Source organism: Saimiri boliviensis, chromosome 2, assembly GCF_048565385.1.
Source record: "Saimiri boliviensis isolate mSaiBol1 chromosome 2, mSaiBol1.pri, whole genome shotgun sequence".
Classification (NCBI taxonomy): domain Eukaryota; kingdom Metazoa; phylum Chordata; class Mammalia; order Primates; family Cebidae; genus Saimiri; species Saimiri boliviensis.
In genome coordinates this window covers 148,281,795-148,305,874 of record NC_133450.1, presented here as the reverse complement: position 1 = coordinate 148,305,874, position 24,080 = coordinate 148,281,795, and the positions used below count along the sequence as shown (strand labels likewise).

The following is a 24,080-nucleotide window of genomic DNA, read 5'->3' as shown; positions in this document are numbered from 1 at the left end:
CCAAGTTTATATAGATTGTCTGCAAAAATTTCTAACTTTGATTTACTATTCTTATCTTCCAAGACAAATGTATATGCCTGGACATTCACCAAGGAATAGGCTAATTCTCTCAAACGGCCAATTGTTTAAAATTTGACTACCAGAGCTCACAAGACAGTCGACACAGAAAAATGTTGAGCAGCTGCCTGTGTAAGTTAGAGATCTGCCTCCTAAAATCTTGCAGATTAAAAGTCAGAAGAGGGAGGGATAAAAAGCAGTCTCCTTACAGAGTGGTACAGGGAATATTAGACTCCACAGAGTAGGAAGGACAAATCGGACACAATTTTGTGAAGATCAAATGAGATAATGCATGTAAAAGCACTTTGTAAATGAAAAAGCCCTGTGAAATGTGAGCTGGTGTTATTAGTAATATTATCACGCAGGATTTCTTGCCTCCTTCTTAATAAAATAATGGTCTTCTTCAAGGTCCCTAGAAGCCAAACCAAGGAAGTGTGTTTCCAGAGAAATGAAATGTAAAGGTAATTGTGGATGTTCAATAAATATTAAACAGCCTCGCTATTTGTGGGAAGCTTCAAGTACATGATTAAGTTGCAGGTGATAGTAAAGGAAACCAGCATGATCTTTAATTATAAAATACTTGTTAGGTTTGATTCCAGTAAAATGCAATTACCTTGAGACTTCTAGTAATATCTCACAAGAGGTTATGTTCTCAAGATGAAAGCTTTTGTGGATGCATGTAAGACTCCATTGTTTGGGACCATGTACACCCGTCCTGGCTCCTGTCTGTAACAGCTAATCACCATTAACTTGGCGAGCCTTGCAGGAATTCCCAGTTGTATGCCAGCCATTCTGTGGCCTGCCTTGAAGTATGGAAACATCACAGAAGTGGGGATAAGGGCAACAGTGGCAGACCATAGCATTAGCTAGGCTTAGGGAGAAAGAGACTTGAAGGGAATTCAAGATCTCATGGGGACAAAAGAGGGCTCAGTAGGAGGGAGAAAATGGAATCGTCCTTGTACATGTCACCATGATTATAATGCGAACAATTTTTTTAAGACTAGCAGGAAAACCTCTGGATTTCATTTTGGAAAACTATCCAACGATCTGTATAGAAATTTTTAATCAGTGTATATTTTTTGAACCTACCCGGGAAAGCAATTGGTGGGCTTAGAAAATGTTATTTTGAAAGGCTTTTTTAGTTTCCTGCTGGTAGGGTTCCAAAAGCCTTTTTTAAAGAACATTCTTATACAATAATAATAGCTAGCACTTAACTAGTGGGTACTACATGCCATGTACTGGCAAGTGCTTTATATATTAACTCCGTCAATATTCATAATGAACCCATGGGGAAACTGTGGCAGTAACGCTCATTCATTTGTCTACAGTCACACAGCCTATAAGGGGAGGATCCGGATTTCCCATCCAGGCAGTCTGGATGCAGACATAATGTTCTTCCTAGCAACACTGCCTGCGAGGCCAGTGCTTTAGAGGTTTCAAGTGTATGTAGGTTGCAAGAAAGACTGCATGTGTGTGTCTGTGTATTCTGCTTAAGTGAGATGCTTAAGATGAAAATGTTTACTCATTAAAAACTATGTTGCTGATCTTCTTACACACTGAAGCAATTTTCTCTCTATGTTCATCAGTTTCTTCCTGTGCAATCAGTTCTATGAATTGGATTTAGTTTCTTCACTAGTGTCAAAATGGTTCTGTAAGAGTCCTATCCTCCTTTTAAGAATAAACTTGGTGTCTTTCCTTTGTCTTCCAAATTATTACTACCTTAAATTATAGTCAAGGGTTTTAAAGCAGGGTTACCATCAGTCTAGTTTTAGGAATTGACTTAGTTTCCTTTGCTTTTCCTCACCGTAAATTTGCTCTAAGGACCACTATCAGGCATCACAGTGCATGACTCTTCATACGGAAAATACTAGTCAGTAGGCAAAGTAGTGTGTATATTTCTATTTTAAATAAACTGTGAACTATGGACATTCAATTGCAAGGTGGATGATAGATGGCCTCCAAAACCAAGAGCAAAACACTTTCTGAGAGAAAGTTAGCAGAGGGTGACACCCGTTATGGATACAAAGTGAAATGGAGCAGAGACACCAAAATCAAATAAGTAAGTTTACCCCAGCTTTTTTATTTCGCAGTTATTTAGCCTCTCTGATCCTCGGATTCCCACCTTATAAAATGTAGGCAAAAACACTGGCTCTGAAGGTTTGTTATGAGACCTAAATTATGACCTGTATAAAATGCCTGACACCCTGACAGATTAGTTATGATGTGAAGCAGTAATTGCTTTTGTTCAATTTGATTTTTTAACTAAAAGGAACTTTGTGACACTCCTTGAGACCGGCTCCACAGCTCTCCAGCCCCAACTCAAAGAATCTTAAGTAGCAAAACTGAAAGAAATCCCAAAATATTATTTAGCCTAATTGAATAAAATATTAATCCCTACCCACACTCCCATTATACAGATCAGGAAACTGAGGACCTGAGAAGGTAAGTGGCTTCCTCAAGATCACACACTAGCAACTGAGAAAGATAAAACTGGGACTAAACACTCTGCCTCTTTATGGGGCATTTTCCACTATGCTTGCTGTTTTTCTTTGTACTAAAAGTCTTAGGACAGTAGGGGTCATCCAAGAGCAATCCTGTCTAAGTTTTTAGTGTTTCCAAGATCATAGGATAAAACTGGAGTCTAGGAAGGGGACAAGATACGGATTACATTAGGTCATTCATGGCTCATGTGAGAAAGAAAGCAGTAAATGTTTACAGAGAGCATTATGCAGATCCAAACTGAACATATTCCTAGAGATGGTCCTACTGCCACATTATTTGGTTAAGTATGTTTAGGTTTAAGGAATGAAGAACTTCGGGAAGTCAAAAATGATCAGGTAAAAACACCAATGACACTCAGTTTACCCATGTAACAAACCTGCACATGTACTTTCTGAACCTAAAAGACAGAATTTTTTTTTTTTTTTTTTTTTTTTTTTTTTTTTTTTTTGCAGAGTCTTGTTTCATGGCCAGGCACCAGGCTGGAGTGCAGTGGCACGATCTTGGCTCACTGCAACTTCCACCTCCCGAGTTCAAGCAATTCTCCAGCCTCAGCCTCCTGAGTAGCTGGGACTACAGGCACGCACCACCATGCCCAGCTATTTTTTGTATTTTTAGTAGAGACAGGGTTTCACCATGTTGGCCAGGATGGTCTCAATCTCTTGACCTCATGATCCACCTGCCTCAGCCTCCCAAAGTGCTGGGATTACAGGTGTGAGCCACCGCGCCCGGCCACAAAAACCTTTTAATAAAATAAAATTTAAAAGACAACCAAGTAATACAGATGTCTTATCAAATGAATTCTTTAAATTTTGACATAAAATGCTGTGAAAGATATTTTATTTTGAATTTTAAAAGTTTATTTGGAGTAGAAGATTCTTTAAGGAAATCTTATTAATTTTACCATATACCACAAATGTAGTTAAAATGGCACAAACCTTTAGTCTTCAGCACTGTTTCTATAAGAAGTATATTCTGGTTAAATCGCTACTGGGGTTCTATCTTTCCGCCCAAAGCCACCCAAGTCATTTGCACGAGTTTTCATTACCAGTCAGGTATTCTGCTGGTTGATGTGCTTCAGCATGTCCTTATCCCTTGTCCTCTGCCTGTCCTGCTGCACTCCGGCTCGCCAGTCAGCAATTATCTGCATGTGAAAAGAGAGTACTCACTGACCTTGGCTTTATATATCTGAGTAGAAGAATGCCTCTTTCCAACAAACCAGTGTTTATACTGTATTAATCCTATATATGAAGATTTTTAGTTGATCATTAAGTTATATTTTTGAGATTTTCTAATGTTTATTTCATTGTTTGCTCATCTAAACTAATAAGCAACAATTTACATTTAGTAAATAATATTTAGTCTGTAAGAAACATTCCATTTCATAGAACTTTCAGCAAGACAAGCAAATGAACACAGAACTTTAAACTAAATATCAAACGCTGGACAGTAGCAACACTACTGTTTTATTATTTATTTTATTAAACACATAATGATTTATACATTGCAAAGTGTACTTTCACATTTTTATATTTCTCTCTCTCTTTTTTTTTTTTTTTTTTTTGTTTGTCTGTTTTAAGTTGCTGGTAGCATCTTTGAGTATTTTAAACAGGCTGAACTCCCAAAGGCTTTCCTCCCAGACAACAGGATTAAATGAATTCTGAGGGTTGGGTCACTTTTTTTTTCTTCCTGGTTTTGTTAAAAACTACAGTGTTGCAACACACAAGAGTTGGGTTGACACAAGCTTAAAATATTGATAGTTGACAAGCTTCTGGATAACAAGCTTTATTTGCCTAAGAATGTAAATTGCAAACCTGAACTGGAGAATCATTTTCATTGACTTTTCCTATCATATCACACTCACCACAATGGAAGGAAGTAACATATAAAGCCCCAGCTATACAAAAGGGAAAATACCAGATTTTTATTTCAATTTGTTTCAGTCAGCCTTGGCTCTCATCTGTCAGTGGACAGAGTTTCTTTTTGAGAAGGCTTATCTGACCACAGAACATTGGGAGGGCAGGGGTGGCATTTCAGAGCAGCCTTAAAGAGCTTTTACAGTAGTGCCTTTTTTATCCAGTTTTGTTTTCAGCAGTTTCAATTATACGTAGTCAACTATGGTCTGAAAATATTAAGATATTTTGAGAAAGAGAGAAACCACATTTATATAACTTTTTACAGTATGTTATAATCATTCTATTTTGTTATTGTTGTTAATCTCTTATTGTGCCTAATTTATAAATTATCATAGGTATGCATGCGTAGGAAAAAAACACAGTATTTTGAGGATTTGGTACTATCTGTGGTTTCAGGCATCCACTGGGGTTTTAGTTATCCCCTTTGAATAAGTGGTGATGACCATATTTAGCAGGAGTAAAATTTGAAATGGCACAGACACAATATACCTCAACAAAAGTGTGACTGGAGGGATGAGGAAGTCATTAGCCAGTGTCAAATAAACTTCCCTGTGACACAAAGAATCTCAAAATATGTATGAAATACAGTCGAATGTTTTTCTATATTAATTATTGTGAAATTATTCTAATATTGTTCCTTGATTGGGATCTGGAATCATCTTTCCATGAGATATTGCCTAGCAAACAGTGTAAGACCAAGAGCAAAGTCTGGTTGATAGGCTAATTGATGGTAGCTAAAGGGAAGATTGGAGAGAAACTATCACTTCTCGTTTGTGCCCCCAAAATAATTCTATAATGATTTTTTAGGAATATACTATTTTTCCTAAAAGGAATTAAGGCCATCAAAATATGTTCATCAGGGACAGTAGATCAGTTAGTTGCATTTTCCTTAAGCTGCTGATCCCAACCAATTCACAGAAATCAGCCCAAACAACTGACCAGAAAACTCTGCTAGCCAATGTTTTATAATGATGTCTGTCTTTCCTTGGGGAGGCCACTGAAATAAACTATGCCTTAGTTACTTTGACTGTATAATGGGAATGTTTATAACACCAAAAGTCGTAAGAGGAAAGTCCTCAAATAAATAACAGGAAGTTATAGCTCTTTCAGCATCAAATACTTCATTGAATCTCCAGACATGAATGAAGCTTTCCCCCATCCAGCTGTGGGGAGGAGCCAAAAGTTCAGATGGGGTTTCAGCCTAATTTCTTCGCTTTACATTAAGGCTTATTCCTGAGTAGTTCTTGAACTTGGTAGCACAGAATTACAGACAAATTACATAATTTCTGTGTCCCTAAGTTGAAATAAGAATGCATTTACTAGCTTCCTTCTTCCCTTATGAAAATTCACCAGCCCCTTTTCTTAAGGGGCTTTAAACCCTTAAAACCTTTAAACCTTATTAAAGGTCCTAAGCTCCAGAGAAAAGGCTCCATGCAATCTCAGAGACTAAACAATGCACCCATGACATATAAAACAGATAGTGGTAAAAGGTTAAGAGCATGAAATAGGATCCAAAAACTCGACTCTTTCTTGAGCTGTAAACAAACATTCTCCATGTGCTCTACTGCTACATCAGCTGATTAATAAACTAAGATGACTAGTTTCAGGGGGAAAATGGGGGAGAGATCATTTACTAAGAAAACCAGGTTTGTTTTGTTTTTCATTTCTTATCCCAAGAACTTAAGACCAAAGGAAGGCTTCTATTAACAAGTGAGGTTTGCCAGAAATGAATTGATTATCTTCACAACCTCACCACAGTTTTGGAAAGTGTCTCCACCTGCTTGAACAGAGAAAGTTTGCAGACCTCAAACCAAAATGCAAAGGAGCAAGAGACATTAACATAAAATGTGAGCCTCAGTCTTCCTCTTTAAATCTTCTACTCTTCCTACAAAAGTCTAGAGATCTACATCAATCTATTCAGAGGTTCTGATTTGTATAAACCTGCAATGAAATTCTCTCTTAATGAACTGATTCCCCACCCCCCACCACCCCCTGAGAACCAAACATCATTTGATATTGAATTCATGAGTGCAAGTAGGCATGAGAACACAGGGCATTCCTCTGATGGATTATTACATTTTATATTTTATGCCACAATTTCTCTAGAGCTTCAGAAACTCAAAGGTGCCTGTATGTACTTTATACATGTGTACATTATTATTTTACATTCTAAAAAACAGCATTGTTATTTTAGCTCTAAAAGTCTATACTTATGAAGTGAAATGAAGAGTTTTCATCTGTATCAATCAGTTCAAAGAAAACTCAGATTCCTTGGGTTTGTGGCAACAGTATAAATACTCGATCATCTATTCAATGCCTATTTATATCTCTTCTTGAAGTTAGCAGCATGTATGAAATAGCGCATTCTGTCAGAAGAAATAACACCCAAAAAGCATTGTACTTTAAGTGGAGTGGGAAAATTATAAGACTATACAAGTTTATAACCATACTTAGTTGTTTAGGCCATGATATTAATAAGACCAAGATTTAGGGTTGAAATTATGAGCCAGTTAACCATTCTATGGGTAATTGACTTCCTACCATTCTCAAATATGAATGTCTAGCTGGATTTTCCTACATGTACAATAAAGAACTAGTCAAGAGGGCAAATGGGCCAGTGGAAGATTTCCCCCATATTAGAAAAATGGCTCAGAGCCCATGTCCTATGAATGGCAGATAAAAAATGTCATTGTTACTCAAAAATGTGAGAAAATTATGACATTGAAGAGAACCTTATAGAGGTTACAAACTGGTGGACTGCATGCCAAATACCCTTCACTGTGTTGTTTTGTTTGGCCCTTACATTATCCTTAAAACATTAGGATTAATTACCAACATTACAAGATTGGAAGATGTCACCAAAAAAAAGTCTGGGTGGCCCTCTGAGTCTGCATTCTTGCTTAGCAACGATCAGCTGGATCTGAGCAGCCACTGCTCCTCTAGACAGAGCAGGTACTTACTAGTTCACCTCAGCCCCCACACCCTGTCGTCTTATGCTCATCTCCCATCAACCATGTCTATTACCTGCCCAAACCTCAGAAGGCACTTTAGCTTGCAACTTCCTAAAGATCCTATATGCATGTGATAAACAGTCGTGGGATCTGAGTGGTGTATCTTGCAAAAAAGAAAAAAGATTCACTTTTTGGTTGGTGTCAAAATTTGCTTTGTAAGAGGGATAGCAAAGTGAGAGCTGCTAAATGTTCAAAAGATGACCAAAGAGCTTGGACCTGCTCAGGTGTCTATATGGGATATGGGATCATATGTCTTACAGGTCCTACTCATGAATAAGGCGGCAATGTGGCACATGGACTGGGCCTCCATGTACACAAATGGAAATGTGGGGAATGGCATATGTTGTTCCCTCTACCCACCCTCCTTTCCCAAAACTCAGCAAGGCATATTGCTTCAAGGACTGACACAAACCTACTTTTTAATCTAGGGTTCATGTAAGTGGTTTTGTTGTTGTTGTTGTTGTTGTTGTTGTTGTTGTTTTTACCAACTTACTATTGCCTCAGTAGGTGGTTATAAAGCAGCTCATAGACTAAACAGGAACTACCACATACCCATGCAGACAATTCCCAAAGCTGCACATGCCCCAAGCACCTTTCCCAAACACCCAGACAGTTCCTACAGAAACACTGGATCCATTTTCTGTACACAGTCATGGTAATTCTGCAAAACAGATACTGCTTTACCCCTCTTTTCAGGATTGTTTATATTTCTGCACATTTACGATATCCTTAATTTGGGTTACTAATTCTACAGGTCATTATTTGTTTGCCAAATGATTGTTTTGTCCAGGGAGCATTTTCAAACAAGCAGATTTCCAAAAGTTACTCACAGGTTGATGTTCTGTCTGTTGTACGAGATGAACAGTTCAGACCACAAAGCAGCTCTATCCATCCTTAAAACTCAGGCTGGAGTGAGGGTGTTGGCATATGGCTGAAGTATAGCATCGAAGGAGTAAATATTATTTAGCACTAACCCTCTCAACTTTTTTGAGATTCTCAAAGCTGAATCAAAATATGCTCAGTGTTAGTTCTGGTGGGCTGTCTACTAGTTAAAGATGTCTCTTCCCTCTACAAGGCAGAATTCTGCATTTGCCAGCCAGAAAATAAGCTCACTAGGAGACAGACTGAGCACTTTGATGGTGTTGCTCAAGCTTATGCAAATGTTGTCTTTGTGTAGAACGGGTACAAAAATGCAACTTTTTCTGTGAGATAACATTTCAGAGGACTTAGCTTGTGCTGTCTTTCTGTGTGCCAGTCTTGACAGCCATAAACACTTTTTCTAACCTTGAGACTTTGGCTGGAGAAGCTGAGAATTAAAAAATATTAATATCATGAAATAGGCTATTACTGGTAGGCTCAGTGCAGCAAATCATACAGAATTGTATTGCTGTTCCCTGTGCAGTCTTACCAATTTTGTGGGTTTTGTTGTAGTTTTTTAAAATACTGCTGTGTCATTTCTGCAGCATGTATAGATCGTATGATGGAGTGGTAGAGAGTTCCTTGGGAGCCAGTCTGTCTGGAGTTGTACTGTTTGCATATTATTGGGCAAATTATGTATCCTCTCTCTGCCTCTCAGTTTTCTTATGCAAAATGGGTATTATGATAATATAATTACTTATAGGGTTGTTGTGAAGATTAAATGAGATAATACATAAAACAAGACTTACTAAAATGTTCAGTTTATAGTCAGTACTCATTTAAATGTTAGTTTCTTATTATTTCTGCAAGAAGTATGGTATGCTTGGTTCTAAAGAGCAGTCTGGGACTTTCACCATGCCATTCATTGTATCAGAAAGGTTATCTGTTGGTTCTCAGAGCCCAGAGTCTACTGTTCTTCATGTCAGCTCAGTACCACAGAAGACAGAAAGCCATTAAGAACATAACCAACAAGACTTGTTTATTCTATTTAAAGTCATTGTTTGTTGGTAATGGAGATACAAGGTTGGTAATGGAGACGCTGGCTACTGTCATAGACCCTTGGACTCATGGTGCTACAGGGAAAAGGGAGGCAGAAGCCACAGAATGAGTCTGGGAGCTGTCTTCAGAGTGGATAGCCAATTACGCTAACAAAAGCTTCTGGCACTAGGACTGGCTATCAATGGATGGAAAGTTGGGTTGTTGAATACAAAACAACCATACAAAAACAAATGCTTTGGAATGTGCTGAAAGTAATGATACACCCAGGGCTATGGAGGACTGGGTCCCCAACCTGCTTTCAGTCTCAGCCCTAATGCAGTGGTCCAGACAGAAATCCTTGGGATAATGGCAGAGCCACCCAAAATATACCCGCACTAAGTATTGCCTGAAGACTAAATAACTATTATCTCAAATAGATAAATATAGCCATTTTTCAAATGTAGATGTTTTACTGAGTGCATTGGTAGCATTTTATAATGTGAATCCTCCCCATCAATGGCTTCTAAAACTACGACTTAGGATGGGTCTGAAAACTTACCTACTCCAAAGCAGCCTTTTTTATTCCAAATTTTGGAAATCACTCTCCCTAGTCTAATTTCAAAATACATCAAGGATTGAAAGAGTAAACTATGCAAATACAAAAGCAAATGGAGTTCTCCAAAGATTGAATAAGATACTCTATATGAAACTCCACACTTTTATTTTCTTTTAATGTAACTAGGTGTCTACTATCAGATTTTTTCAACCAGGTCGTAAATTATTCTGAAGTTGTCAGACTGAAAATGCAGTGCCTTTTGGTAATCTTGGTGAAGTCCTCCGCACTTTCTGAATTCTGTGTTAGAAGGAATGAAGCTGATAGTTATATCTACCTACCTTTTGCCTTGTCCTGACCATTAGATTGTGAAGAACAGCCTCATTGGTACTCTACCGTCAACTAGTCCCTTTCTTCTCCCCTATAAAAAGATATTCACATGGTTTGTACATATTACCACTCAATTCTAACCCTATATAAGCTCATGAACATTTAGATATTCTAAAAAAAATCTACACAGCACTCTTTTTACAGGGGATATTTAAACAGCATAAGATAGTTATTAATTTACCAAAGTGTTAATGACCCACAGATGTTAATGGCATATAAAATCTAGACTAACAGATATACTGTACAGAAGCATATTTTGAGCCAGGTGTGGTGGCTCATGCCTGTAAACTCAACACTTTTAGAGGCCAAAGCAGGTGAATCGCTTGAGTCCAGGAGTTTGAGACCAGCCTAGGCAACATGGCAAAACCCTGTATCTACAAAAAATACAAAACTTAGCCAGGCACGTTGGTTCATGCCTGTAGTCCCAACAACTTGGGGGGCTGAGGCAGGAGAATCATTTGAACCTGGGACGTGGAAATTGCAGTAAGCCAAGATTGCACCACTATACTCCAGCCTAGGTGACAGAGTTGAGACCCTATCTGAAAAGAAAAAAAAGAGAGAGAGAGAGAGAGAGAAGGGTGTTTTATTTATTTGTATTTGTTCTGTCATTTTGAAAACAATAAAATTATATGCAAATGAGTATATATGTAATGTCTCTGTGTGTGTGTGTGTGTGTGTGTGTGTGTGTGTGTGTGTGTGTGGCTATTTTCAGAATACTTTATTTTGGGAATCATTGTTCCTACTTCTTATGCTACTCCACATGGACAAAGTTGGAATATTTTCTCAAAATCTGGCAAATGTTTTTATTTGTGTTTTGCCATGTATTTGAATTTAGAGTAGAAGAGGGATTACAAGAGCATGTGCTAGTATCACTCAGGAGATTGATCAGATTGAACAAAATTTTTAACTTTGGTTTAATCATACAATTAACAATGTAGCCTCTCCTGTTCATGTCAATGTAGATGCATTGTTCCGTTTTTTAACCTTGTGCTCCATACTAAATGTCATATCTGATGCCCAGTGAGCTCCTAACCAATCTGTCCATTATCTTGGTATAGACATTAGCTGGTACTTCCTTACAGATCAGATTGTTTAACTTCGGATTTTAATTTTCTCCATCAACAAATTGAACAACTTCATCTAAACTGAAAGCAGTATTATGAATGATATACATACTTATGAATTAATAATGATTAATTAAAGAAGTCCAGGTGCCGGGCGCAGTGGCTCAAGCCTGTAATCCCAGCACTTTGGGAGGCCGAGGCGGGTGGATCACGAGGTCGAGAGATCGAGACCATCCTGGTCAACATGGTGAAACCCCGTCTCTACTAAAAATACAAAAAATTAGCTGGGCATGATGGCACATGCCTGTAATCCTAGCTACTCAGGAGGCTGAGGCAGGAGAATTGCCTGAACCCAGGAGGCGGAGGTTGCGGTGAGCCGAGATCGCGCCATTGCACTCCAGCCTAGGTAACAAGAGCGAAACTCCGTCTCAAAAAAAAAAAAAAAAAAAGAAGTCCAGCCCAGTCAACTCACGGTGCTCTGAATCGATAGTTTCAGGATTTGAGCTTTAATTGATCAGACCTTTATTGCTCCCATCAGATACTATTCATACCATGTTTTTTCCTAAGCATCTTCCAGTGGAATATGCGAAATTCTTTATCAGAAGTTAGTTACATGCAAACTTCTATCACCTCTAAAGATAAAAGGCATTGGATTGCTTTTATTTTTGGAACTATTTAAGAATTGCCAGACTGCATGGATAACCCTGGAATCGCCCTCTTGCCTATTTTATATATTATTCTCTATGTTTTTCAGTCATAGCCTTATTGTCTCTCAAACTACCCCAAAACCCAGGAACCTGTAAAAACAAACACGTATTATTAATTGTGAGTCTGGGGGTCATCCAGGTGGTTCTTCTTGTCTGAGTCAGTTTAGCCGACCTCTGAGGTCAGCTGAGGACTTATCTGGGGATCGATGATCCAGGATGGCCTTACCCAGATGTCTGGGGTTGGGAAGAAGCATGGTGGTCAAGGGGGCCTCAGCTGGCATGATTATACTCCCGTAGGCTGGCCTGGGCTTTCTTACATGTGATCTTAGCATTCCAAAGAGCAACAAGTGATGGCAAGGCCCAGTGTGTACACGCATGTCAAGCTCCGCTGCTCTCAGGATTGCTATTGTCCCATTAGCCAAAGCAAATCACATGGTCAATTTTAAAGGCAGGGTGGGAGGCACTACGACAAAGTGTGGATACAGGGAAATGTGCAACATTGGGAGCCATTACTGCAATAATCTACCAGACTAAACTGGCATGAGTTTAGTCTGAAAAATCAGTCCAATATAAATGTGCATAATTTGTCACTAGATTTTGATTATTTTGTCCCTTTCACACATGGCTCCTAGGTAATAAAATTCTATATTACACACAGGAGGTTTTAAAAAAAAAAAAAGTAAATTTTCTCTGAATTTAGAAGACAATTTTCAAAATATTTAATGAAGGTGGGGGAAATGATGGTGAGAAAATTAAATCTAAACAAGTATGCTTTTCCACCAGCATGATAGTGGGTAAAGTGTAATAATTAAGGCAAGTTGCTTACTCTCAGTGAAACTCAGTTTCCGCACCTGGAAATTGAAGGACTTGGGCTAAGCCTCCTTCTGATTCTAATATTCTTAAACTATAAGCCATCCGAAATATGTAGAACCATACACAAAGTGATTCTGTGTTTCAGTAAACATATGGATATACTGCCTTATGAGAAAAATATTGACTTTGGCAAACTCAGGTCAATGAATTTTGATGTGTGCCTCAAAGAAATCAATATGTGTTTTTAATCTACACATAAAATAATGCTTTTAAGAGCCAAAGCCATTGATGGAATTAAGTCCATGTCTCATCCTAATAAATACCATTATATATGGTATAATATTATTATAGATCATCATTCATTATGGTTGAGTATTCTTTGATTTAGAACAAGGGTATTATACTCTTAATTCATCACCCAGTTAACTTTTCTTCTGAAGGTAAGATAAAAAAAACATTTCTCATTCTTTTCGGGCCATTAGTACATGAAATAGTATATTCATTACATAAGAACTGGAGCTTTTAAGCTATCAATGGAATCTTGTTTAGTCTGTTAAAGCACATGTATTACCTTGTTGTATGGGTACAAAGTGATTCAAAGCAAGATATCTTTTAATCCTCAGAGGAAAACAATTGTATATTTTTCTCTTGCCTGCTTTCCCTGTTAACGTTTCTTATTTCTTTTTGTTTTCCTCTGGATTTGGCTCTGACCATTAAATAACAGTTTGGAAAAAAAAAAAAAAAAAAAAAAAGAACAAGGGACTCAAAAAGAAGTGAAGGCTTCATGTTCACGCTTAGGAAAATAATTTTTCTCACCATAATTTTCTTTTAAAATGAAACATAGAGTTAACCTTCACAGCATAGTACAAGGAGGACTTATTGAATGTCCAATTACAGAGCACCTCAGAAACATCACCTGAAAATAATTGTCTATGTTTTAGGTCAGAATATTCCTTAGAATCATGTGCCCACAGTTAGAATCAATCTAAGGATTTAGTAATTTTGCAAATAGACAGGAAGGACAGAAAGTGGAATTTAGGAAGTAGTGACTTTCAATGTTTAAATGAAAGAATTTGTGGACCTAAAAGAACAAAAAAACTTTAACTGGGCTTCTGTGTCTTTCTATTTCTTCCATTCCTGAAATATGACTACACAGGTTCCCACCTCCCTCCCCCAACATTCACAGCATGGCCCCAGATTTTCTCCTCAAACAGGGTCCCCACATGTGAGTGATAAGAGCCCAGACCAAAACTGAATACAAATTCTGGCTTCAACCTGTGAGACGGTGGGCAAGTCACTTTGTAAACCTCAAGTTTCTCATTTTTAAATGATACCAAGACTTATCTCATAGGACATTTATGAGAATTTAAAATAATTTATTGTACAGATGTAGCTAGCAAAGTGCCTAATATTCAATAAATATTCTTTTTCACATTTAGATGCTTCATCTCCACATTCATGTAAACCAAATTTAAAAAGAAAAGTAAAAAGCACAGGATGTATGTCCCAGGGGACTCCTCACGTGCTCTCACATGAATCCCACAGTCTCCTCCCCGAGGGACTTGCTGGCCTCACTCATCCTGCACTCCACCCGAACCACAAGCATCAGATCTTCCTCAGGGAAGTCCTTTTCAACCACAGACATCAGGTCTGGTCTCCAGGTATACATGCCCCATTCTTTGCCACAGTTTGCACACTTGCTATTAATTAATTTATTATAGTTAGTGGCTTTCTGTGGAGGATAAGAACACTGACTTTGGTGTCAGACTTCTTAAATTCAAATTCCACCCCCTCCATTCACTACCTGTGTGATGTTGGGCAAGTGACTTCATATTTACCTCCACTTCAGTTTTCTCATCTGTAACACGTGGATAACAGTATTACCTACCTCAATAAGGCAATGTAGAGAAAGTATTTAAAATCCTGCTAGGCACATAGTAAGCTCTAAGTTGTAACAGTAGAAGTAGTAATAGTATTAGTAGTAGTAGCAGTAGCAGCAGCAGTGCTGGGAGTACAAGACCTCTAGGAGTAGCTGTACTGTCTACTGGACTGGAATGCAATGTCTTTTGTTTACCACTCTATTCTCAGTGCCTAGGTTTGTGCCTGGTACACAGTAAGTTCTCAGAGACATTTTGTGACTGACTGATTACTTTCAGATCAATTATGAGTCTTCATACAATGTAACAGAAATTACTTTATTACTTATATATAACAATCTGGGTTATCATCTAAGATTTTTAGTGGTTTAAACGCAGTACCATGGTCTCAGTGTAAGTCCTGTTTCTGCCATGTACATATTGTCTGACTTGCAGGCATTTTTTTTTTTTTTAATGAAGTCTCACTCTGTTACCCAGACTGGAGTGCAGTGGCATGATCTTGGCTCACTGCAACCTCCGCCTTCTGGGTTCAAGCAATTCTCTTGCCTCAGCCTCCCTGGACTACAGGTGTGCACCACCACGTCCAGCTAATTTTCGTATTTTCAGTAGAGATGGGGTTTTATCATATTGGTCAGGCTGGTCTTGAACTCCTGACCTCATGATCCACCCACTTCTGCTTTCCAAAGTGAAGGGATTACAGGTGTAAGCCACCACGCCTGGCCGACTTGAAGAAATTTACTAAGCCTCTCTAATCTTCTATTTCTTACCTGTAAGTGAAAATCATCATGAGGATTAAATACAATAATCTATGTAAAATGCAAAGCATGTTGACTTGCACACAGCGAACTCTTACCAGGGTGTGCTGTCATGTCAAGTGAGACCTCTGGCCCAGCCAGCTAGGGGTTCAGTCCCTCACAAAGCCTCAAGGGGGATTTTGGATTTTGCCGACATACATCGTTGCCCTTTAGGATATATTTCTGTTTTCTCTTCTAAAATCTTCCTAATTTGAGCAATTTGGTTATTTTAAAAGGAGTTTCAGAGCCAGCTGAATAGAGTGAAAAGAGGTAACAATGAACATTCCCTCTTCCAAGCATTAAAAAGCACTGAAATTTCTAGTTGAGTTTTTGTAAAAAGAACCTTAGTATAGACTGAACTTCTAAAATTCAACTAGCTTTATATTGCCTTTTTGAAATGGCCCCAATTGTGGATCAACTGAGGTCAGGAGTTCGAGACCAGCCTGGCCAAGATGGTGTAACCCTGTCTCTACTAAAAATAAAAAAATTAGCCAGGTGTGGTAGAACATGCTTGTAGTCCCAGCTACTCAGGAGGCTGAGGCAGGAGAATCCCTTGAACCTGGGAAGTGGAGGTTGCAGTAAGCTGAAATCACACCACTTTACTCCAGCCTGGGTGACAGAATGAAATTCTGTCTAAAACAAATAAATAAATAAAAATGGCCCCAATCTAAAATTGGGACCATGATGTCCTCCTATGCATGTGAATGAACCGCTTTCCACTGTGTGAATCAGTATGTACTCGACAGGCAAAACATCATGGTCATCTCATTAACTCCCTCTTTAAGATGGAGTCCCTTAGATTTAAAAATATTTTAAAACAATGCAAAAGTTGCCCACACTCTAGTTACAAAGAAAAGAAAACTTCAGATTTATGGCAAATAATCTAAATAAAACAAAGCCATAAACACTCTAATGTAATATGGATAGCTGATACTAAGTGGACCATAAAGTCCTGGTGACTAGTCGGATTATTTATTTTACAGCCCTCATGTGATATGACTGAGATAATAAATAGATGCTTTCATAGAATTTGAAATTGTTTTTCACATAAAACATGTTTTTCTCAAAGCTGGATTTACCTAAATTCACTGACAGCTGGAAACCAAATGTATTCACACTAAATTGTTTATACCACAGGGATTCCAGTAAATAGATTAAATATGTTTTCTTTATTAATGTACAAGAAGTAGAAGAGACCCTGGCTACTGTATTTCACCAAATATGTTTCTCATTATTTCCAAAGTTTAGAATGCTACTGAAATGTTGTATGAGGTGTGTGTGTATGTTTTGCGTGTGTGTGCATGTTCATGTGTGTGTGCGAGAGACAGAGAGAGAACAGTTGATTGTTTTGACAATATGCCATTTTTATGGGCTGTTTTTCTTTTTGGTTTTGCAAAATAGGAAGTAGGCGATTGTTTACAATGGCCCAAATTTTGATCGTTCAGAAACAGCATAGCCATTCATACTCACTTGGATCTTCTTGGAATCCTCAGTCTCCTGCTTCAGGAGTCTCACATCTCTCGAAAATAAACAATGGGAATGCAGAACTTCAGGAATGATAAAACAAGAATTTACTTTTTTGTTAGAGAAAATAGTACCCAGAGTGGAAGGACTTACTAAAAATTCAAACTCTAAGGCCCCATCTCATACCTACTGAACTAGAATCTGTTTTATAAAAGTGATTTTTACATATGTTAAGTTTGGGAAGCACCTCCCTGGGAGATTTCCCACACTGATGGCCACCAGTTACTCTGGAATATCCCCAGGACATTGCTATAGAACTCGATAATGAAAAATAGCCAAGGGCATAGAGAAAGCCTTCTTTACCCCGCATTGCCTAGGAATAGATGACTTACATGCTGATGGAAAGAACAGTGTTTTTCCAGGGGGAAAAAGAAGGACTACCTGTACATGATCGGAAGAGCCAGACCCAAGTGGCTAATAACAGTCAGTAATGTCTCAAAACCTGCAGTGGGTGATAAGAAGGCACCGGCAGTCCATCAGGAACATTCCAAAAGCCTTGATTCAGGGGTGAGGAGAGATAGGAAACTAATGGAAGCTAGTTTGTCAGGAGGGCTGCAAAGAGCTTTCTGAACCTTAAAAGTTTTCCCTGTATCTGTGGACTGTTTTTTGGGCTGATGAGAATCACAGCCGCTTTCTCTCAAGGTGTCTTCAGGTATACTCGTTTGTCCATCCATTACTGAAACACCTAGTGTTGTCTTCCCCAGACAGACACTGCAGGTTTTGCTTAATTTAACTCAACAAACAGTTATTGATTGCATGTCAGGCACTATAACCATGACTTGATTAAAACAGAAGAGGAAGAAGAACTTCTAAAAAACCAAAATTGGTGGCAAAATTCATTCCTAAAGCTCATCACTCTTCCATGTAGAATCAGGGTGGGCCTATGCTGAGTCTATTTTTATTTTTTCCATTTTATTCTATATTACACATAATTCCAACAATCTTGGTTATCTGGTTTCCAAGTCCTCCATAAGAAGGGGTGAATTAGAGTCCATGGAAAGGAAGGCAGAGGACAGTGAACGATGTTGCTGTACCAAATGCACCAGTCCAGCCATAAGAGCAATAGATTCTCAGCAAACAGAGGAACAGAGACCTACAAATAGAAGACACAAGAGCTTATAATGCATGGCCATCTGGTGCCATATTTGTGTAAACACCAACATTTCTACATACCTCAAAAGACCTGGGCCTTGATATATACATCAGTGCAATGGGTTCTGAAAAGGGAGCTGAGTCTTCACAAAAAGTTAACTCATGCTCAGAATACTATAATCAGAAAATATAACAATTATGTAATATATTTTAGAAAGTGCTCCATGCAAAGAGGCTTCACTAGAAAAATAATGGTGCTTGAAATAGCAACCACAGTATTTTTGGGGAATTTGCAAAGGCTCCATCTATAAAATTCTGGATGGCTGAGACTTCAGTATGTTTTTAAAAGAATAAAACGTACTTAGCATAATGTCAATTGACTGAAATAAGGAACATTCACCCAAGGGGCCCTAAATTATCCATATGCCTTTTGCATGAGTGGGACCTTTGCATTATCTGCACCAGCTATGCAGGTATGAACACTACATACCACTGCCCAGGATGAGTCCAAGGACTCACAGCTGTCAGCACAGCCCTCTCATACTTCAGCCCAAATTTCCAGGTCCTTGATGGTTATTTCAATCAAACCTCATGAAAGTTCCAAACAAAAGAACCACAATCCTTATTTGCCTACTCCTTAAGACACATTTAAAACTGGGAATAGCTGGGTACAAAATATCATGCAAATCATACAATCTATATGTAGTATATATATTGATATAGTATACTAAATACAAATTTTTATATTATATCATCACATTCATATATGTGAGACAGAAGAAAAAAACAAAGTTGGAAATATGCGTAGAGAAAGTTCATAAAAATATATTCTAAACTCTTAACAGTGATTGTTTTCCTGGGAAATAGTATTATTTGCAGTTTTACTTCTTTACATCTCTGGCTGCATTCTATAAAGTTTTTGCAATGAGCACACACATGCACACAAACACATACATATAAAATTCCACTACTTCCATTTGAGAGGAAAAGAAGAGAGAAAAAGGAGGGAAGGAAGGAGGAGGGAGGGAAGCTGCTTGATTGATATCCCAATTATCATCTATCCTATAAGCTCCCACTCATCTTTCTCTACACCAGGATATCCTTCCTTTTTTACTTGTATGTGGCTTCCCTGTTCATGCCGTTGATTATTCTACACATCCAATCTTTGAGGGTAATCTCTTTTTGGTGGATGATAAAACCCAGGCCTTAAGGATGAAAACCATCCTGAAGCCATAAATCCAGCCTTGGACACCACCAAAAACTGGGAACCCTTCACCAGTTGAGTCACTCTTCCAGAAACATAAGGTATGCTGTGATCCTTTGCTTCGATTCCATAATGCAGTCAGGTTATCTTCCTATTCAGAAACGTGCCTACAAACCGAGACCAATCCTTGGCTCAGAATGATGATCATCCTGTCAATGGTTAGTACACATTAGATGCAGTAGAAAGTGATGACTTTGGAGACAGGCTTGCTGTCATTCAAGAAACCTTCCCTGAAGCTCATTGCTCACTAAAAGTAAGCAGAGCTTAAGTAACCTAACAAAGCAGTCTTAACTTTATTCATTCACTCCTGACCATGCCCTTTCTTTGCATGCTGTTTAAGACTAAGTAGTATAAAACAAGATTGACATTATGTAATTATTTGCCTTTTACACTGTGCTAACTTAATTTGCTTTTCATTCTCAAGTATTTAAGAAACCATTACTTTCCCATCAGACTTTACTGTCTGCCAATTAAAGCATTAGATCGATGAGGTAGGGAGAGCACAGTGTTTGGCAAGACTTCGGGTGGACCAATCGAAAACAACAGCTTTGTATCACTTTCCTTTTGTCAGGGACAGAATTGCTTTGCCAGTTTACCAGTTTATGTGACACCCTCTGTTCATCATATGTTGTTTTTGGTTCCACTTGCAAGTAAGGATGGTCTAGCCATCGTCTAAGATTTACAACTAAATACAAACTGAATTTCCTCTCTATGGGAAGAATAGATAGATAGGGATCAGGTGGAAGAGCTGGAGTTTTTTTTAGCTCACATTTACCCTATTGGGGGGCACCTAAATTACCAAGCACATTGTGATGGGCTCCTCAGAAGTCCCACAGAACTGTAAACCCTCTATCTTAGCTAGTAAATTTCCACAGGAGCTACATCCCAGCTCCAGAGAGCCCGCTTCAATCTCATGATCAAATATGATTTGTATCCAGGGAAACTCGGGGTTTGAGTTGGCTTAAGTAAGGCATGATGACCTGAGCAAAAAATGCAAGTCACTTTTCTTCTAATTCACTTATTTTGAGTAATAAGAGTTGTAGCACTGAGGGCTTTCTATCTCATCCTCATCCCTTGAAAACCAGTCATTTTCTTTTTCTCTATGTCATTATGGAAAACACCTGTACTTTAGAAGTACAGGAAATCATAGTAATTGCCCCCAAGAGCAGCAGAGGGAAGAAGAGTCCAGGGCAAAACTAGAGACATTCATCAGCTCCAGAAAGCATTTCTTAGAAAATAAAATTAACAAATAAAAAGGGTCACCATCAGCACAGCCAGATAGCCTGTGTCATTAAAAAATTAATAGACTTCCAGTTCTGGTAGCTCAGGGGCCAGGGGATGAGAACAGCTTGTCCAATCACTAAATACAAAATATGATTATTGTGTGTTGTGGCCTCCTTGTGAGACTTCATGGTTCTACTGATGATCTAGAAAAAGTAAGTCCATGAGTCTTAATCAAACAGTGGGCTGTGGGTTGTTTTGATTACCCTAATCTTGGGTTTAGAACACACATTGATTCAGTGAATCCATCTTTCCTCCATTCGAAGAGTATCCCTGGAGACGACAGGGCTGTTGCCTAACAGAGTCTGCCTCAGATTTAACCCTGAGCTCACTCCAAGTTTGGTTCCTCATCTGCACTAGCCACATTTCAAATGATCAATAGTCAGGTGGCTAGTGGCTACCATGTTAGAGAGTGCTGATATGAAACATTTTCACTATCACGGAAGTTCTGTCAGACAGCACTGCAGAATGAGAAGCTCTTGCTCTCTTGGCATCCCTTCATTCCCAGGAAAAGCCCTGGGGAAAATAAGACTTCTTTAGACCCACAGCAGTAGTTCTCATAGATCACTGGGGCCTACCCCAAGAGGTTCTAACTCAGTGGGCTTGAAATTAGGTCCCAAGGATTTGCATTTCTCACAAGCTCCCAGGTGATGCAGATGCTTCTAGTAGACTATGTTTTGAGACTCACTGCTCTATAGGAAGTAGGAGCAATACCAGGTAACTGGTAACTGACACATCTGAAAAATGAATCAGAATACCCAAGTTTTAGTCTCAATTCAGTCAAAACTTATTTGTTGAATATATTCTATAAGTCAAGCACCAGGCTGCAAATATCAAGGTTTGATTCTCCAACTGAAAACAAGCATTACCTAGAGATGCACTAACACAGCAGCCACAGGGCCACATGTGGCCAGTGAGCCCTTGAAACATGCACAGAATATGCTAAATTTGTAACATTATTACATTTAAATATCGAAGTGGTTTAAAATCATTTCCATTAATCATAACTATATCATTCTGGCAGAACTGTTTCACTTCAATCTCTGAAAATTTAATGTTAAAAGAAATTGAGAAAATTCAGATGAAAACAAATTGAGATGTGGTCCAAATATAAAACACATTCTGGAAATATAGTATGAGAAAGAGGATAAAATAGCTCAATAATTTTATATTGGTTACGTGCTGAAATGGTAATATTTGATATATATAGGTTAAATAAAACATGTTATTGAAATTATTTTCAGCTGTCTCGTGCTACATTTTTAATGTGGCTACCAGAAAAAAATTTGAATTCCATGTGTATTTTGCATTATATTTGTATTAGACTGTACTTACCTGCAACTCAATCTCACTCTCTTGGCCTGTTGATCGCCCATCAGTTGATTGGGGCCCTAGGTATTGGAGAAGAGTAGTAGATTAGTGACCTCTAAGGCCACTTCCATCTCTAAAAGTCTGTGATTACTAGAGAAGCTGCTAGGAGATCCTCTTTTTTAGGTTCTGGTTTTTCCTCCAAACACTGGGCAAAATCCGCCATTTATTCCCCTCTGAAGATCATGACAGCCCACTCTCCATCTGTAGTTCAGAAGAAAAGAGTGATCGTAATTGTATCTCCTTCAGCCACAGAGGACGGCATGTTGGATCCACACACTTTCTAACTGGGCTGTACTTCTTTTAAGTTTGTTTTTTAAATTATATATTGACTAAGTACAGTCTATAGTTGTACATATTTGTGGGTACAAAGCAGTGTTATGATTTCTAAATGCAGTGTGGAATATTATACTCATTCACAGTTTTGTGTTGAGAACATCTGAAATTTCCTCTTGGTAATACTGAAGTATATAGTACTCATTTATTAGCCATATTCAGCATACTGTGCAATTGATATAGTAATAATCAGACTCATTTCCCCTATCTAATTGAGTGCCGTGTTTAGTGTCACTACAACAGAGTATCTGAGGCTAGGTAACTTATAAAGAAAAGAAGTTTATTTATCTCATGCCTCTGTAGCCTAAGAAGTTCAAAGGTATGGCCCTGGCTTCTGGTGAGGGCTTTAATGATATATCATAACAGCAGAGAAGGTCAAAGGAGGAGCAGACGCATGCAAAGAGAGAAAACCAGAAGAGAAACCTCACTTTACAACAATCCTATCTCTCATGAATAATCCATTCCCTCAAGAACTTACTGAATCTCTCTCACTACCATGAGAACAGCACCAAGATATGCATGAGGGATCCAGCTCATGACCCAAACACCTCCCGCTAGACCGTGCCTTCTGACACTGCCACATGGAGATAAAATTTCAGCATGAGTTTCGGTGGGGACAAACTCAAACCATAGCACCAAGGCTTTGTACACTTTGGCTAACATGTCCCCATTCTCCCATAATTCGCCCTTTGGACTGTACTTCTTAAACACATACCTATATAATTAAGCAAAAATGGGCTTGTTTTTCTTGTGTATAGCAAGACATTGGACTCCCAACACCAGTCTTGCCACCAGACAAAAATGCAAAGAATTGAAATGCTATTATTCAATGGCCTTCAAAGTCAAAAACATGGAATCCACTTCAATCAGAATGAGTAAGATAGACACATTTAAAGAAATTAAAGTGAGTTTAAGCCAGACCTGAAAGGTTGATTTGTGATTTGCAGGAGACCACTGGAGGCAGAGGCCAGGGTTTTCCACTTAAGAGATCAACGTCTCCCCTGGTGGAAAAGTAGGGGGTCATACAGGAACTGGCTTCTGAGTTGTCCAAAGGTTGACCTGGGGAAAGACTGATTTTAAGGTTTTAATAAGCTGGAGTGCCATGGCGCCAATCTCAGTTTACTGTAACCTCCGCCTCCTGGGTTCAACCGATTCTCCTGCCTCAGCCTCCCGAGGAGCTGGAATTACAGATGCCTGCCACCACGCCCAGCTAATGTTTCGTATTTTTAGCAGAGACCGGGTTTCATTGTGTTGGCCAGGCTGGTCTCAGACTCCTGACCTAAGGAGATCCACCCACCCTCGCCTCCCAAAGTATTAGGATTACAGGCATCGGCCACTGCGCCCAGCCTCTACATCACATCTTAATTAGTCATTTCCTTTTAGTTAGAATCGCGCCCCACTCTTCCTCACCTTCAGTTTTTCAGTATTTGGGTAATATGCTGTGAATACCTTTGAGCACTCATTTCTTTATTCAGCTCATACCACTGAAAGATACTACTACTAATAAAATTGTTGATGAAAAGATAGGAACCATTAAAAAAAGAAAGAAAGAAAGAAAATAAAAGAAATTAAAGCAAGAGGCCAGGTGTGGTGGCTCACACTTGTAATCCCAACACTTTGGGAGGCCGAGGCAGGCAG

The 24,080-nt window shown here is 38.6% G+C and overlaps 2 protein-coding genes across 4 annotated transcripts in view; one reads left to right on the top strand and one right to left on the bottom strand.

The window, feature by feature from the left end:
* Positions 1-24,080, bottom strand: part of TRPM6 (transient receptor potential cation channel subfamily M member 6) — a 375,800-nt gene that overhangs the window by 35,501 nt on the left and 316,219 nt on the right. For 2 of the 3 annotated variants that reach the window (XR_012516544.1, XR_012516545.1), the window contains 4 exons: positions 17,048-22,310; positions 10,274-10,353; positions 8,314-8,414; positions 3,605-3,700 (listed from right to left, as the gene is read on the bottom strand). The gene's annotated coding sequence lies outside the window, so the exon portion shown is untranslated. Of the gene's footprint in view, positions 1-3,604; positions 3,701-8,313; positions 8,415-10,273; positions 10,354-17,047; positions 23,513-24,080 lie in introns of all 3 variants that reach the window. The other variant, XR_012516543.1, reaches the window with a different exon arrangement.
* RORB (RAR related orphan receptor B) overlaps positions 1-24,080 on the top strand; it is a 189,987-nt gene that overhangs the window by 76,358 nt on the left and 89,549 nt on the right. The gene's annotated exons all lie outside the window — the stretch shown is intronic.